The 17,288-nt window shown below is 43.6% G+C and overlaps 1 long non-coding RNA gene across 1 annotated transcript; it reads left to right on the top strand.

The window, feature by feature from the left end:
* The first annotated feature begins 515 nt into the window (after positions 1-515).
* LOC120864261 lies at positions 516-16,123 on the top strand. The gene is made up of 4 exons (XR_005721156.1): positions 516-526; positions 3,685-3,689; positions 10,983-10,993; positions 16,039-16,123. It is a non-coding gene; the product is annotated as an uncharacterized LOC120864261 (long non-coding RNA).
* Positions 16,124-17,288: the final 1,165 nt, after the last annotated feature.

Genomic DNA, 17,288 nt, shown 5'->3' with positions numbered 1-17,288 from the left:
CCGGTCCAACATCGTCATTCCATAAACACTGTTGAATGGCTTCTCTTTCAGGCCCCAGATGACCTTCTAAAAGGTTGATTTGCTGGCTCGAGAAAAATTTGGCTTCCCTGAAACACTGAAAAATCGTGATGCCAATAGGGGTATAAAGAAAAACACAGGGACTTTCCTCGTGGTCCAGTGGTTAAGATTTCTTGCTTCAAATGCAGGGGGCACAGGTTTGGTCCCTGGTCGGGGAACTGAGATCCCACATGCCACATGATGTGGTCAAAAAAAAAAATTTTTTTTTTTAATTTAAAAAAGAAAAACACACGTCTCTTAAAGTTCACAGAAGTACTTCTATTTTTTTCTCCATTAAGCAGATGACTCCCACAGTTCATTTGTCTCCATGTGGACATCTGATGCACTCTGCCTAGCTTTATTTTGCAAGTCATGAAGCTGGGCCTCTGGGACTTCATTTGCCAGATCTAACCCCATACATTTGATTCGCTACAACGGCTTTACAGTCCCTGAAAATGACGCCTTCTGTGTAGCTGGGTTCCCTGTGACAGCAGAAACTGACCAACGGCACAAGAAAGGAGCCGAGATGGAGATCGCAAGGAGTGCCCCGGAACACAGTTACTCCCCAACGCTGAGGCTTCAAGGAGATCACTCCATCTCTATGCCTCGGGGTCCCCATCTGGAAAACGGGCACAGTATGAAAATAATAACTGCCTCACGGCATTTGGAGAGGCAATGTACACAGAGTGTTTAGCACAGCCCATGACACCCACCTTGCTCTCCTCCTCCATCCCCAGATGAACACTGCAGGAGAGAGCAGGTTCCCACAAGCAGGAGGCACAGACAGGCAGCCAGCCCCTGCCCAGAGCCCGTGCACAGGCAGGATCTTGCTTTCTCTGGCCCTTGGCTGCCTTTGCAGGCTGCGATTCCTGGTGAGGAATTCCCATTCTTCAGGTGATAAGGTTGAGACTCTAGATGCGATTAAGCACCAGTTCCTTTGTGCCTGTTCAGCCCGAGGAGGTGTTACAAAAGGCAAATGGGTTTCTCCCCATCTTTACAGAGGCTGCTGGCAATAAATCCCATCTGCCTCTCATGTGCACTGCTGTCTGGAAGGATTCTTTTTCCCCCAGACGTCATCACCTGACACCCTCCATTAACACCACTCAAGAGTCTCCAAACAGAGGGGAAACATTGGGTCCCCCTAAATAAACTGCAGGCTGCATCTCAACATACTGACTTAGTTAAAACCAAGCTGCTTCTGTCAAGGTTGCTTCAAGGGGACAGTAGTAGAAAAACTGGAAACAATCCGGGGTCAGGATTCAGAGGGGATTTAAAGATCATTTGGAGAGGAGCAATGACTTGCTTAAGCTGGTACAGCAAATTAATGGCTGTGAGACATGGCTTCCCTGGGTCAGGAGGATCCCCTGGAGGAGGGCATGGCACCCCACTCCAGTATTCTTGCCTGGAAAATCCCATGGGCAGAGGAGCCTCGCGGGCTACAGTCCACAGGGTCGCACTGAGTCAGACACCACTGAAGTGACTTAGCACGCATGATGGGAGTACGGACCAAGGTTCTTAAAGTCAACTCCGATATTTTTGCCTAGTAACACTGAAAAGATGATGGATTACCGAATAGACTGTGATTTGGGATGGGGAAGGGTTTTAAGAGCAGAAGGACTACACAAGTATGATTAATTTTTGCCCCAAAGGTTTGTTGAGTGCCAGGAACCGAGGTAACAGTGACGATAAGGGTTCCTGGTCACGTGTGACTTAGTTTGAGCTGGGTGAGGAACAGGGATAGATAACAAACAAGTAAGCAAATACACCAAATACAGAAAGTCCCCTACACACTACCCTTCAAGTCGCGAACCTTCAAAGATGCGGACGGGCGTTCCATCAGCGTCAGGTGTGAGTGAAAATGCAGCTTGCCCTCCATAACCTGATAAGCTGCATGATCCTTCAGCTTTACCCTCTCCCACCTCCTCTCCCTCTTCCAGTCAGTCGCCCTTCTTGCCTGTTCACTTGATGCCAGCCCCTGTATGCCAGCTGTTTTACTGTACTTTTCAAAGTACTGTACTATAAGGGGGAAATGTTTTATTTTTTGTGCTTTTATGTATTACATGTGAAAAATATTATGTGTGTTAGTCAGTTGCTAAGTCATGCCTCACTCTTTAAGACCCCATGGGCTGTAGCCCACCAGGCTCCTCTGTCCATGAGACTTTGCAGGAAACAATACTGGAGTGGGTTGCCATGCCCTTCTCCAGGGGATCTTTCTGACCCAAGGATTGAACCTGGGTCTCCTGCAGAGTAGGCAGATTCTTTACCACCTGAGGCACCAGGGAAGCCCAAAAAGTATATTACTGTACAGCACTACGTAGCCTTTTGTGTTAGTTGAGTGCCTAGGCTAACTTTGTTGGACTCAACAAACAGATTGGACTTATGAACATGCTCTCAGAACAGAACGTGTTTGTATGTAGGGGATTTACTGTAAGTAATTATAGGTAATGACAAGCACCGTGAAGAAAGCCAGCAAGGCCCTCTGATGGCAACTAACATGGTGGAGGGAGCATCTTTAATAGGGTGGTGAAAGAGGTTCTCACAGAGAGACTGGTCTCTAAACCAAGACCTGAAGGGCAAGACTCAGGCCATATGAAGAGCCAGGAGAAGAACGTTCTAAGGAGAGAAAAAGAACAAGAAGGGGGAAAGCTTGCTCTATTCCAGAAACAGTCAAATGTGTATGGGGGAGTATGGCTTGGAGAGCAGAGCAGAGAGTGCAGGAGATAAGCGGAGCAGGGGGTCAGGGCCGGATGCCACTAGCTTTTACAAGCAAAGGTAAGACAGTCGAACGTTACTCTAGGTACAGCAGGAGATCTGCAGAGTCCCAAACAGAGGAGAGACACAGTGTATCGTAATTTCTTGGAAGATGGCTCCAGCTGCTGTGAACCATGATGCCAGGTAAGCAAGCATGGGAGGAGGGAGCACACCTAGGAATCAGGAAAGAGGTCAGAAGATGGTGGTACCCAGGGCTCCGGGGACGATTCTACTGACGACAGAAAGAAATACATCCTTTTGTGATCGGTTTAGGAGTACAACTGAGAGGACTTTTCAATGGATTAGATTTAACTGGAAGGAAGAATCAGACATCTTACCTAGGTTTGTCACTTAGGAAGCCGTCTGTCTGGCCCTGCTGGAATTTAGAGAAATTCTAAAGAACTAGAAAGATTCTCAAGTGAGGAGTAACAAACTCTGTTTAGTCCAGGTAATCTGAAGTCTGAGCAAGTTGATAGACCTCTTTCAGCCTTGGTTTTTCTTATATATATATATATATATTTTTTTTAAGGGGGGATAATAATATGTACATTGTCCAGTGATCATAAGAATTTAAAGAGTACTGACACATCTTGGCCCTAGATAAACATTAGTTTCATTCTTCCTAAAAATAACATCTCATTTGGAATCAGATACAGTCCTCTGAAGAAGACTTTTTTTACTTAGTCTACTTTAAAGTACAAAACTTTTAAATATTCTAAATAAATATTTTCTAATACAAATTAGTCGGGTATATCACTAGGTTATCATGAGGAAAAGCCATAAAGCCTTTTAGAAGATCTATTTTCCTTTCATTTCTTTGGAGTTGTTTCTGACTCTCAAAGTTAATCTGTTTGGTCTTATTGTGCTTTAGTCTAGAGAGAGTCTTAAAATTCTTAAACTTCTTGCCTCATAAGTATGTCAACTTGATTAAACAAACTGAGAGGCAACTGTGGATTTCTCAACCACCCATGATGCTAAGTTTCAATACTGGGTCCTCCAAACAATATTTACAAAGCTGCTCACTTAAGAGAAAAATAATGTCCCATGTGTGAATTCCTGCCACTTGGGAGGCAGAGTGGAGCTCAAGAGGGTAGGTATTACAACTCAATCCACTTAGCACATTGGGAAATTCAGCCTCTTTTCCACACCAAACTCTAGAAGGGCCAGAAGCAGTTCTGGGACTTCAGCTGAGTCTCCAAGACAATGGAGTAGAGTCCTGTTTCTCCTGCTGCTGCAAGTGCTTTCAGCATGGAGACCCAGAGATTGATTACTTAAAACAGAATAATCACTTTTACGCTATCATCTAAGATTGTTTCTCCTGAAGCATATAAATATGTATGTGGAACATGCATAAACTTCTCTACAAAGTCTCTGCCCTGTGATTGGGTTGGCTCGCTTGCTGGAAGAGCCAAATTTATATAAAAAAAAGAGGATAATCACTGTAATTTCTGCCCTAACACATTCACTGGAGAATTGCACTTATACTTCAGGGAGAAAAAATTATTTTTCTCTCAAGACAAGTAATTTGGAGGCTATCATAAAGGTTTGTTTCAGCTTTATTTGAATATCAATCTCTTATTCAATTTTCCTAAATAAAGGTGGAGAACGTACACATAACATCTTGGAAAGTATATACTGCCATATAAGGGTGTACCCAGAAAAGACTTTGTCTACATATTTGCTATTCTGCTGAGCATTCCTATGAAAAAGAGGAACAATACTCAACTGCTGATAACCAAAGAACCTGCTATTCTAAGAGAAGGTGGTGATATGTTTCTAAGGCTAAATATCTCCTCTCATAGTGGCTGTCATTTAAATTCCTGCCTAGCAAAGGGATTTTTTATGGAAGGTTAATGCCTTCTATAACATTTATCCTGGATGGCGGAGCTTTTCGCATAATTTTCTGGGCTTTATTCCTATAGTGTTATAGAACCTTATCTTCCCTGTAATGGCCTGCCAGTAAAGAGCCAGTGCATATAAAGGCAGTCATTATTTCTCAGTTCAAGCCCTGATTTACTGAAATGCCAAATCTCTAGGAAAAGGAGGTTTAGGGTTAAGCCATGAAGCCAGGAGAGCAGGCCAAAAGCAAGATGCTGTGGCCCTTCCTGGGACTGGGCTGTAGGAGGTTACTCAGGACACCCTGCTCTGGCCAGTGGAGGCCACCTGAGGACTACAAAAAGAGCATAAGTCAGGCCAGTGGACTAAGTCGAGGGCACAATCATTGCTTTTCTGGAAGGGATCTTTGGCTGGAGGAAGCCTCTTCCAATACTCCTCATTTGCATTTGAACTTCTTTCCCTTTCCATTATTTTCCTAATTCCCTTCCACTATTTTGACATTTTCTAGAGACCCAGGCACTCAACAGAACATTTCCTTCCCTGGAACCTATCCATCTTCCTTCTCTGTAACATTGATAATGACCACGGCAGACTGTATTTTCCAAAAACAGCCACGGCAATGTTTGTGGGTCCACTCGCCCTGCTCAAACCTTACCATGTCCCATAAGCAGGCAGAATCTGTTTCACCCTGCCTTGAGACAGAACTCTGCGACCACCATGTTGAATAAAATGCAGGAAGTGAATGGTGCGGGACTTTCTGGGGGGAGACCATGATAAGCGGTGTATCTCTTCTAGACTTTTAAACCCAGTCGCCGTGCCATGAGGGAGGAAGCCAGAACCAGTCCACACAGCGAGACAATGTGGAAAGGCCACACGGAGAGGTTTGAGCTACCTAACTGACCAGCAAGTCCATGAGTAAACAAGTTTCTTTGGCTGTTTTCTGACCTTAGCCTTTGAAGTCCTCCAACTGAGGCCTCTCATGCCTGCCATTTGGGGGTGACTTGTTTTACAGCAATACCAACTGGAACAGTGATGCCCTATAACGGTCTCTTTGTAAGTAATGACAAATATTTCTTGCAAAGATCTCTTTCTCTAGCAAAGTCTCCAGCTACATGCCAGCTGATCCTCAGAGCCAATCTTAGCCACCCAGTATTGAAGGGTGGCCTTGAGACAAGAGAAAGCATCAGGTCACTGAAGATCCAAGTCTGGGTTCTTTTTGTGACCTTAACTAAGTTCCTTAACCTCTCTGCTTCATCTATAAAACAGGGATGATAATAATGTCTACCTTAGGAAATGAGGCATGTGAAACTCTTACACATAGTAGGACCTATTATCACTAATTGAAAATTCTTTCTAGAAAGTGTCTACATTTTAGCTGGGCCATTGCCTAAGGCTCCGACACTGCTGGTCACTACAAGGAGATATCCCCCACCGTAGCCTGTGCACTGGATTACAGATTCCCACACATTCTCTTATTCCACAAATCCACAGAGGAGCAGAGGAACCTCATGGGAGGAATAAAAATAAAACTCTGACTCTCTTGCTCCTTTCTTATTAATGTCCAAGGATTAAAAATATTTCTTCTCTGATAATTCAGGGTGGCAGCAAAGTGGGAAAACACAAGAGACTCCTGAAAAGGGAATTCACTGTAAGGGAAACAAGAGTCCAAATTGGTAAACCAGACACAATACTATGTCAAAAAGAATAATTCTAGTTACAGTAGATAGTATAGTGACTCCCCACAGATCCATCCAAGCTGAAATCAGAAGCAGGTTTTCAGGAAAAATAGTTGCATGTGGGTATCAAGACCTGTACTCCTGGAGAAGTGTACCACTCGGAGTCCAGGTAGTTTTGTTTCAGAATGGTGCTGTTCCATGTAGTGGCCACTAGCCACCTGTGGTTACTGAGCAATGAAAAGGTGGCTAGTCCAACTTCAGATGTGCCATAAGCATAAGATATATCAATACACCAGTTTTGAGATATATGATTTTAAAATCATGTCGATTATTTCATTAATAATTGTATGTTTTATATGCTAAATAATAGATACACTGCATTAAATAACATATTGTTGAAATTAATTTCATCTATTTCTTTATATATTTTAATATGGCTGCTAGAAAAAGAAAAATTATACCTGTGACTGACATTATATATTTTCTCACACTAAAACATCTCTATGGAAAAGACTATCAGAAAACCAGGTTAGCTTGGTCCAAAAGGATACATGAATCCCAATATTCATTGTAGCACTGTTTACAATAGCCAAGACATGGAAGCAACCTAAACACTCATCAACAGATGAATGGATAAAGAAGATATGGTGTATACATACAATGGAATATTACTTACCCATTAAAAAGAATGAAATAATGCCATTTGCAGCAACATGGATGGACCTGGAGACTGTCTTGTTGAGTGACGTGAGAAAGACAAATATTGTATGATATTGCTTCTATGCAGAATCTAAAAAATGATACAAATAAATGTATTTATAAAACAGAAATAGCCTCACAGACTTTGAGAACAAACTTATCATTACCAGGAGGAAACAGTGGGGAGGTGCAGGGAACAGTTATGGAATTTGGGATTGACAGGTATACATTGTATATTAAAATGGAAAACCAACAAGGACCTACCATATAGCACAGGGAGCTCTGTTCAATATTATGTAACACCCTAAATGAATTTGAAACCTAACAATGTAAATGAATTTGAAAAGGAATAGAGTGGCTCAGATGGTAATCTGCCCCCAATGTGGGAGACCCAGCTTTGATCCCTGGGTCAGGAAGATATCCTGGAGAAGGGAATGGCTAGCACTCCAGTCTTCTTGTCTGGAGAATTCCATGGATAGAGGAGCCTGGCAGACAACAGTCCATGGGGTTGCCAAGAGTCAGACACGAATGAGCAACTAACATATATGTATAACCAAATCACTTTGCTGTATAACTCAAACTAATATAACATCGTTAATCACCTACCAGTGAAGTTGCTCAGTCGTGTCCGACTCCGTGACCCCATGGACTGTAGCCTTCCAGCCTCCTCTATCCACAGAATTTTCCAGTCAAGAGTCCTGGAGTGGGTTGCCATTTCCTTCTCCAGGGGATCTTCCCAACCAAGGGATCAAACCCAGGTCTCCCACATTACAGGTAGACACTTTACTGTCTGAGCCACCAGGCACTCGTATGTAACATAAGAAGTTCAAAAAAAAAGAAAAAAGAGCACCAGAAAATCAGGTTGGCTTGAGCAAATCTGTAGATATATATTTTCAATGGATAACAAGCAAGTCCTGGGACTCCTGGGGCCCAGGGAGAGCTCCATCAGATGCTCCTATGGAAAAGTGCCAAGGGCGGGTGGTGCCCACTCTGGCCAACGGCTGCCCTCCCCCACTAGCTGTGTGCCAGAGGCATCCGGAACTCAGATAGGGCCACCTGGAGAGCCCCAGCTGAGGAACTGCATCTTGAGGAACGCATCCTGGTCTCTGATCTCCCTCTCCAGGTGAGCATCAAGGGGACAGAATGTGAGAATCAAGGGGAACCAATGATTCATGAACCTGGGGATTCTCAGTAACACTGGGAAGAAGGAACCCTCAGAAAAGGCAAGAATTCCAGCTAGCAGACTGAGCTGAGATTCAAATCATAGTAACGTGGGTGTAAAAAGCCACAAAGCCTTATGTATAGTCCTAGATTATCAATGCCTCCTCATTTTGGTTACATGTATGGTTCCCTTCTATTTATCCATTCATCTCACATAGGAAGAAGAATAGCTCCTGCTGAATGGTTCTGCTAGACATCTGGTATGTATATTGAATCATCACCAAACCCCTAGAATGTAGGCATTATTACCCACATCTTACAGATAACAAAGTGGACGAGGCTTCTAGTCTTGCTCAAATTCTAGTAAATGCCAGAATTCAAACTCAGATCTGTCTCATTCCAAGACTCACAGTCTTCAGGTTTTGGAACTAAAGAATTCTAACCAATAAAAGAAGTGTATTACAGTTACTTTGCATTGATTAAATATATATTTAAACTTTTATATGTACATTCCTTTGCAAAGGTGATGCTAAAATCAGTCAGTTCAGTTCAGTCACTCAGTTGTGTCCAACTCAGTTGGGTCACTCTTTGTGACCCCATGGACTGAAACACACCAGGCTTCCCTGTCCATCACCAACTCTTGGAGCCTACTCAAAATCATGTCCATCGAGTCGGTGATGCTAGCCAACCATTTCATCCTCTGTCATCCCCTTCTCCTCCTGCCTTCAATCTCTCCCAGCATCAGGGTCTTTTCCAAAAAGTCAGTTCTTCACAGCAGATGGCCAAAGTATTGGAGCTTCAGCTTCAGCATCAGGCCTTCCAATGAATATTCAGGACTGATTCCCTTTAGGATTGACTGTTTGGATCTCCTTGCTGTCCAAGGGACTCTCAAGAGTCTTCTCCAACACCACAGTTACCAAAAGCATCAATTCTTCAGTGCTCCGCTTTCCTTATGGTCCAACTCTCACATCCATAGATGATGCCATAGATAGAAAGTTGTGAACAGGTTTCTACTTTAAATACTGCCATCTTTTACTCTGCATTTCCTCATCTATAACGATGACACCTGCATTCCAGGACAACTTGAGGGCGATGTCTTCACTTGGTTCTGAGCCTATCAAGTCTTGTTTCCTCACTAGATTCTATAAACCTTGGATACAGGGTCTTATCGAGCTAAAACAGTCTTTTAGTTTTTCAAAAGTCACGTAGCAGACATAGTTCTGTCTTACATAGTTTAATCTTTATTACAAAGGCAGTAGAGATCATTTTTAAACTGGGCATGAGATAATCAGATTTGCATTTTAGAAGGATCCCTGTGGGGTACTCTCACACACACTGGTGGGAGTGTAAATTGATACAATCCTTTTGGAAAGCAATTTGGCAAAGTGTACTAAGAGCTCTAAAATGTTTGACACAGTAATACTACTTTTGTGACTACTCCAAGGAAATAATCCCAATACCAGAAAAAGCTTTATGCACAAAGCATCTATTGTAGCATTATTCATAATTGCAAAAAAATGTCAATGACCTCGCTCCTCAACAATAGGGGAATGGTCACACAAGGTTCAGCAATGCACTGGGTGGTACTTTACTCAACCATCTAAATTATATTCATGACAATCTACCAATAACATCAGAAATGATGATTTACCAACATCAGTATTAGCAACACATTTGTGGTAGATTCTAAAACTGGCCGTAAATTCTTCTCTTGCCTATAGCCGTACCCTTACTAAAAAAAAAGCCACAAATTCTTCTGCTTATATTCACATCCTTACAAAATGATGCTTCAGATTCTTCATCAAGAAGTGGAATCTATTTCTCCACCCCTGGAGTATAAATTGACTCTGTGGCCTGCTTTGGCCAATAGCAGTATTAGTGAGCTACAACCAGAAGTCTGAAAAACACTTATGCATCGGCACTTGCCTCTTGCTATGGTTGGAAGCCTTCTATCACCATGTGAAGAAGCCCAAGGATAACCTGCTGAATGACAAGAGACACAGGGACCCAGTCCCTCTTGTGGCCCCACATGTCAGCCAGTCAATCCCAGAAGCAAAGCCATCTAGCTAAGTGGCAGCAAAACAGAGATGCAAGACTGAGGCCAGCCATGACTAGCCAAAGAGTCACACAGCTGAGCCCAGCCAAAATCACTCCTCTAGAGAATTCTGAACAAAATCAATGGTTACTATTTTAATGGCTACCAAAGTTTGAGGCTATTTGTTGCACATCAGAAGTTCATGGATACAATGCTAATACTTTTTAAAGCTAGGTGTTGGTTACATGGGATGGGTGGTAGGTTCCTTATAATATTGCCTTGGTTTGGTGTATGTGTCATACTTTCCATAATAAAAGAAATTTAATACATATATGCATTTGGGCTAAAGGGAAAACAAATGTTAAGTAAGGCATTTAAATATAAAAATACATATACATATACATTTTGATCATGACTCTATAAAAAATTTTTTTTCACAGAAAAATACTAGGAAAAAAAATACCATTGGTTCCCTTTAGGTGCTGAGACTATAAACTCTTTAACTTGTATGTTTTTTCCAAAGTATCTATAATAAGCTTGATTTATTCTGAAAATCAGTATTTATAATTTTATTCATTTATTTCACTTTCATCTCTCCCTTCAATACATTTTCTTTTTCCCACAGAATGTGAAGAGGTGATTGGATAAGAATCTAAAGACAGAAAGACAAAGGTAAAGGAAATTAAAGTAGTCTAAGGGCAAAATGACCCTCAATAAGAGTCCAAAATGGAGACAACAGAGAAGGAAAGAGGAGATAGATGGGGGAGACAGAGAGGGAGTGGTTAGATACTGAAAGGGATATTGAATGTCCATAATGTTGGGCATTGTCTTGTACTAGAAGGACATTTAACCTGGGACCATGTTTGAGCTTCAAGGGGACCCACAAACCCAACCTAAAAGTACACCCTAATTTGGATTTAAGTGTGTAAATGCATCTCTCAAGTAGAAAAATCCACAGATTTCATCTGATTCTCAAATAATAAGTATGCTCTCAAGAGCTTAAGACCTATGAAGCCTTGTCTCCCTGTAGACAGGGAAGAATTTGGTTTTGTCTTTCCAACCCTATTCAAATGTGACCACCCACGGACACCCTGACTAGTACACTGAAAGGATCAGAATATAGCCGGGGACTCTGGCTCAAGCCTTTTGAGCCACAACTCGTCACGTGCACTTTCCTAGTGTCCCTTAGAATCTGGTTCCAATGGGTTCCAATCTGAAGAAAGCCAAATCCTCGTGGATATCAACTCAGAGTGTCTGAGCCATGGGTCTAACTGGGAACTCTGACTTCCAGGAGGCACTTACAAAACCAGTTTTTCCAAATCTTGGGCTCCTGTAGAGCCCAGCACAGCCTGGTCCCTGCCACACCTCTATTCTCTTCCTCTTCCTTGTTCTGCTTCATCCTGGCCTACTCTAAATCCACAGAAATCTGTGCTTCTTCCCACCATAAGTGAAAGTGAAATCGCTCAGTCGTGTCTGACTATTTGCGACCCCATGGACTGTAGCCTATCAGGCTCCTTGGTCCATGGGATTTTCCAGGCAACAGTGCTGGAGTGGATCTCCATTTCAGCTTTGCATATGCTATTCCCTGGAGTCTGTTCCATTCTCCTTCAACTGGTGAACTTATCCTTCAGCTCTTAAGTTTAATCACGACTTCCCACGCTGAAGGAATCCTCCTGATACGTGTTCTCAGAGCACTTAGTACAACTGAAATGCTATATTTATTTTTGTGCTTATTGGATTAATATCTACCTCCTCTACCAATAATAAAAATAAAAGTCAACATCATTTAAAGTTCACCATGCACCAAGTACTATAGGAATCCCTTGATACGTATTCCTTTATTTCAGTAGTACCATAATCCCAGGAGGAGAACGAGGCACAGAAGAGAAACAATTGAACTAAGATTCTCTAGCAAGCAAGAGCTGGTATTGGGCTATAATCCCAGGCGGCAGCAGCTGGAATGGTTCCATGTCTATTTTCACTGACTATATCCCATGCCCACCACAAGGTCTAGAACTTAATAGGGACTCCAATAGTGCTGACAAGATTGACTTGTCTTGCCCAGCCTGAAGTTGCTTTTACACATGAAAGCCAGACTTGGGGACAACTTTACAAATCACTTTTACCAGCTCCCAAGAGAAGAAGAACCGGAGACCTGGAGAGGGAATGCGATTCTCTTAAGGTCACACAAAACCACAGCCAGAAGCCGCATCTCCCAATTCAGCCTAGTGCTCTTTCCACTTCAATGAATGAAAACCTAGAATTAAAAAGTTAAGTATATACTGCTTGATATTTTTAAACCAATAAAGAGACATGACACTCCCTTTCCCTCTCCTAACTTTGCTATGGGATCTGATGAAAGATGGGTGGGTAAAGAAAGAAAATCATTCTTCAGAAAGGCAGAGAAAAGCACAAGGATTACAAAAAATTGCTATTTATAAAAATTGTTCCTTAAAAGAGTATTTTTTTTTAATTTACGAGTGTTGACCACTTTTTAACTCAAAATAACTTTGATTTAGCAAGTCCGTGTCTTAAGCTTACAATTATTTCAACGTGGTCATCTGTCATCAATTTCATTTTAGTGCAATTTCATTTGTTGTACTGATACTGATTCACGAAGTGCAGCACCATCATGGGGGTCTTGGGGGCATGCAGTGACACAACCTGGCCATCAGAAAGACCTTCATCATAGCTGGAGAGGTATTTTAACCATCTCTTTTGTTTGAATAAGGGAGGTCTGGGGATTGGTGAAAACAATAGTGGGTTTTGAACTGTTTCTAGAGCTTCAGCTATATTCTTACAAAAGCTTGATTTGTAAGTCAAGTACAGTTATTTTGGGGGCTTCCCTGGGGGCTCAGCGGTAAAGAACCTACCTGCCAATGAAGGAGACACGGATTCGATCCCTAGGTCGGAAAAATACCCTGGAGAAGAAAATGGTGACCCACTCCAGTATTCTTGCCTGGGAAATCCCGTGGACAGAGGAGCCTAGCAGGCTGCAGTCCATGGAGTTGCGAAGAACTGGACATGACAACGACTGAGCACGTACCCAGAGTTGTTTTTAATTCCTCAAATCATCGAGTTGCCATCTGAACTATATCCAGCTGCTGATCCAGCCATCCAACTACAGTATCTTTAACTCACTTTTACATTAAGGAGAAGATCTTCAGCTAAGACGGAAATCAAATGATTCCCATGTTCTAGATTTAGAGCTGTATTTCTTTGGAATGTTTTAGTAAATCTTTCCACAATGGCTTCAGAATGTTTTTCTTTCCCTCCACATACATAGTTTCATTTTAGCTTCCGGAGAAGGCCTAAAAAAAATTTTTTTTTTCCTATCAGGTTCTGAACATTAGCATCCAACTTGGCCAACTTCTGACCACAGAGATACTTACTTTGAAAATCATTTCAAACAGCATATCAAGTTTCAGTTTGGACAAATAATAAACATATCCCTGCTAGTACTGAATAACTCCCCTAGATACCAGAATGTGCAAAAGAACTTCCCTTCCCAAGATCCAGAGCCACTTTCACAGATAACCAAAAGAAAGAGATAGTTCCCTGTTGTTCAGTCGTTAAGTCGTGTTTGATTCTTTGTGACCCCGTAAACGGCAACCTGCCAGGCTTCCCTGTCCTTCACTATCTCCCGGAGTTTGCTCAAACTCATGTCTATTGAGTCAGTGATGCCATCCAACCATCTCCTCCTGTCACTCCTACCCCTGTTGCCCTCAATTCTTCCCAGCATCAGGGTCTTTTCTAATTAGTTGGCTCTTCACTTCCAGAGGCCTAAGTATTAGAGCTTCAGCATCAGTCCTTCCAATGAATATTCAGGAGTGATGTCCTTTAGGACTGACTGGTTTGATCTTCTCACTGTCCAAGGGACTCTCATGAGTTCCCCCTGAGAGCCTGGCTATAGTCAGTAGGATCCCAGCTGCAAATAGGGTTCAATCCACATTTCTGACCAGCCATATTTTGGAGGCCTCCAAACTAATGGCTGTCAGCCACATTCTTAGAACACAGCATGAGACAAACTTTCATCTCTGGGAGAGAAAGAATCAGTACCTCCTCTGTCCATGGGATTCTCCAAGAATACAGGAGTGGGTTGCTATTCCCTTCGCCAGGGGATCTTCCTGATTCAGGGATCGAACCTGCGTCTCCTGCTCTGCAGGCAGATTCTTTACCATCTGAGCCACCAGGGAAGCCATTAGAAAGGAAGGACAATCTGAAACTTTACCTTAGTCTCTGGAACCGGCACCACAGATAGGAATCAAGGAAAGCCAACTCTGGGAAGAGTTCTTACCCTTTGCGTGCTTCTGCTAGGTTTCCCGGGGTGCTGTCTAGAGGCTCCAGAACGTGTTGGTGTCTCAGTGGGTCTTATCCTGGTCCCAGAAGCTGTAAAGAAGGAAAAATAATTTTCCCTCTTTAAAGTGGCGAAGACCCCTTTTTTCTCTAGGGCACCTTTTAATGGATGAGCCCATCTGGGTTAAAAGTTCTCCACCATGCCAATGGTAGTTCAAGACGATCTTTGGAAAGGTTGACCTACTTGTTCAGCCTTAAAGTTTATTCATCTGAGGCCTCCCACTGGCCCCAGTCCAGCTTAAGTCAGACCCAGTTCAACCCCAGACTCAGACAAATTTCTAAGTAGGATCCAATTTATTACCATCCAGGTTCCAGACCCAGTCTGGAAAAAAGAAATGCTCAAATCAAGTCTGAAAGCTGTGGAGCTGGGATCTAGGACTCGGGAGGGACTCACCCACCACATCCAGAGACCACAAGAAGGCGGCCACTGAAGGGGCTACAACAGTCCCCACTGATGGCTGCTTCCTGCTCCTGGAGACTCTGAGGGGCCTCCTGCAATTCCTTCTTCTGACACCAGAACTGTTAAAAGATGAACTACACCATTTTAAGTGGTAAAAATTTTGAGTTTATTTCAGTAAAAGATGCTTGTTACTTGGAAGAAAAGCTATGATGAACCAAGACAGCATTTTATAAAGCAGAAACATCACTTTGCCAACAAATGTCTGCATAGCCAAAGTTATGGTTTTCCAGTAGTCATGAACGGATGTGAGAGCTGGACCATAAAGAAAGCTGCTGCTGCTGCTGCTGCTAAGTTGCTTCAGTCGTGTCCCACTCTGTGCGACCCCATAGAAGGCAGCCCACCAGGCTCCTCTGTCCCTGGGATTCTCCAGGCAAGAACACTGGAGTGCGTTGCCATTTCCTTCTCCAATGCAAGAAAGCTGAGTGCCAAAGAATTGATGCTTTTGAACTGTGGTGCTGGTGAAGATTCTTGAGCATCTCTTGGACAGCAAGGAGATCAAACCAGTCAATCCTAAAGGAAATCAACCTGAATATTCATTGGAAGGGCTGATTTTGAAACTGAAGCTCCAGTATTTTGACCATCTGATGCAAAGAGCTGACTCACTGGAAAAGACCTTGTTGCTGGGAAAGATCGAAGACAGGAGGAGAAGGGGGCAACAGGAGATGAGATGGGTGAATGGCATCACCAATTCTAGAGATGAGTTTGAGCAAACTCCAAGAAACAGTGAAGGACAGGGAAGCCTGGTGTACTGCAGTCCATGGCGGGGTGGGGTCACAAAGAGTCATACACGACTGAACGACTGAACAATAACAAAAACAACAAAAATCCATTCCAATCAGGCAGCACCAAACCCCACCAAAAGGAGCTAAGGAGAGGCTTTTATAGAGAAGACACAAAAGTGAAGGAAGGTAATTACTGATTGGCGGAGCTTAGGACTGGTGGGGCCTCTGTGATAGGTTGGCCTCTGTGACTGGCTGTCCTTCGTGTTTTGATCTTGTGGCTTCTAGGCCTTGGGATACCAGAACCCCCAGCCGCTGCCCCTCCCAACTGCGCAGTGGCCACCATGGCGACTGCCAGAGCATACGGACAGAACCTCCCTCACCTTCACAGGAAGGGGTGCACCAGCCCTGTGGCAGGGCCCAGCACCAGTCTTTGTTTAGGGATTCCCTGGTGGCTCAAATGGTAAAGAATCCTCCCATAATTCAGGAGATCTGGGTTCGATCCCTGGGTTGGGAAGATCCCGTGGAGGAGGGCATGGCAACCCACTCCAGTATTCTTGCCTGGAGACTCCCCATGGAGAGAGGAGCCTGGAGGGCTGCAGTCCACTGGGTCACAAAGAGCTGGACACGACTGAGCAACTAAGCACAGGCATTTACAGCCTTAGATTTTGGTTTGCTGATGTGGGCACCATGGCATCCAAGCCAACTCAGTCTAATGTTCTCCTTGTTTAATTAATTTAACACTGTTAAGATGACACTGAGCTCTACAGATATGGATATGAAAGCCTAAAGTGGGGGAGGTATTTGCCCAAGGTCACACAGTGAACGGGAGATGGCCTGATTCTGAGTCAGGACTCACTCCATGAGAAAGACAACTCCAGAGTGTCAACAACACGATCACCTTTCATAAGTTGGGAGGCTAGTGCAGAGGGTCTCATCAGGGATGTGCCAGTGAGCTGTGGAGAATCCAGCTCAGAGGCCGAGTTAGATCCCAGAGCAGCTCTCTCTGCCAGGACCTGGGAGGACCACCACAAAAACCCTGCAAGAAGGCTCCGTCCTTTACTCTGACACTGGTTTTCCCACCAGCCATGGCATGGAAGCTCAACCCTGGCTTGTTGTAATACTCTGGATTTTTTAAATGCCTTCTCCCTGAAAAGGGCTGTGGAAAAAGTTCACCGTGTGCTCTTTGGAAAGCCTCCCTCCGCACCCAGAATAGATGCCGTCATGGTTCCCTGTTGCCAACAGAGCCCATGGTCTCCGAATAGAACTAGGCAACAGTGATAAGGTCTCTTCAAAATGTTCCAAACGGAAATGACACATGTTTTGAGAAGAGCACTGGTAAGCAGGAAGGGGTCCAGAGGAACTTGCCAAACTGAGATGCAATGTCAGTTGACATAGAACAGAGGAAAAAGGAGAACTGGGAGGCAGGTTGAGGGACAGGAAGGCTGCCTCAAGTGTCTGAAGGGCTAGTGTGTACAAGACTGGCAAGGGGTTCTCAGCTACAAATTGGCACTTGCCAAGGGTGCTTGCCATCTGAC

This window comes from Oryx dammah, unplaced genomic scaffold, assembly GCF_014754425.2.
Source record: "Oryx dammah isolate SB20612 unplaced genomic scaffold, SCBI_Odam_1.1 HiC_scaffold_1, whole genome shotgun sequence".
NCBI classification, from domain to species: domain Eukaryota; kingdom Metazoa; phylum Chordata; class Mammalia; order Artiodactyla; family Bovidae; genus Oryx; species Oryx dammah.
Note: the sequence above shows the minus strand (reverse complement) of the source record. Positions and strands in the feature narration are given on the sequence as shown.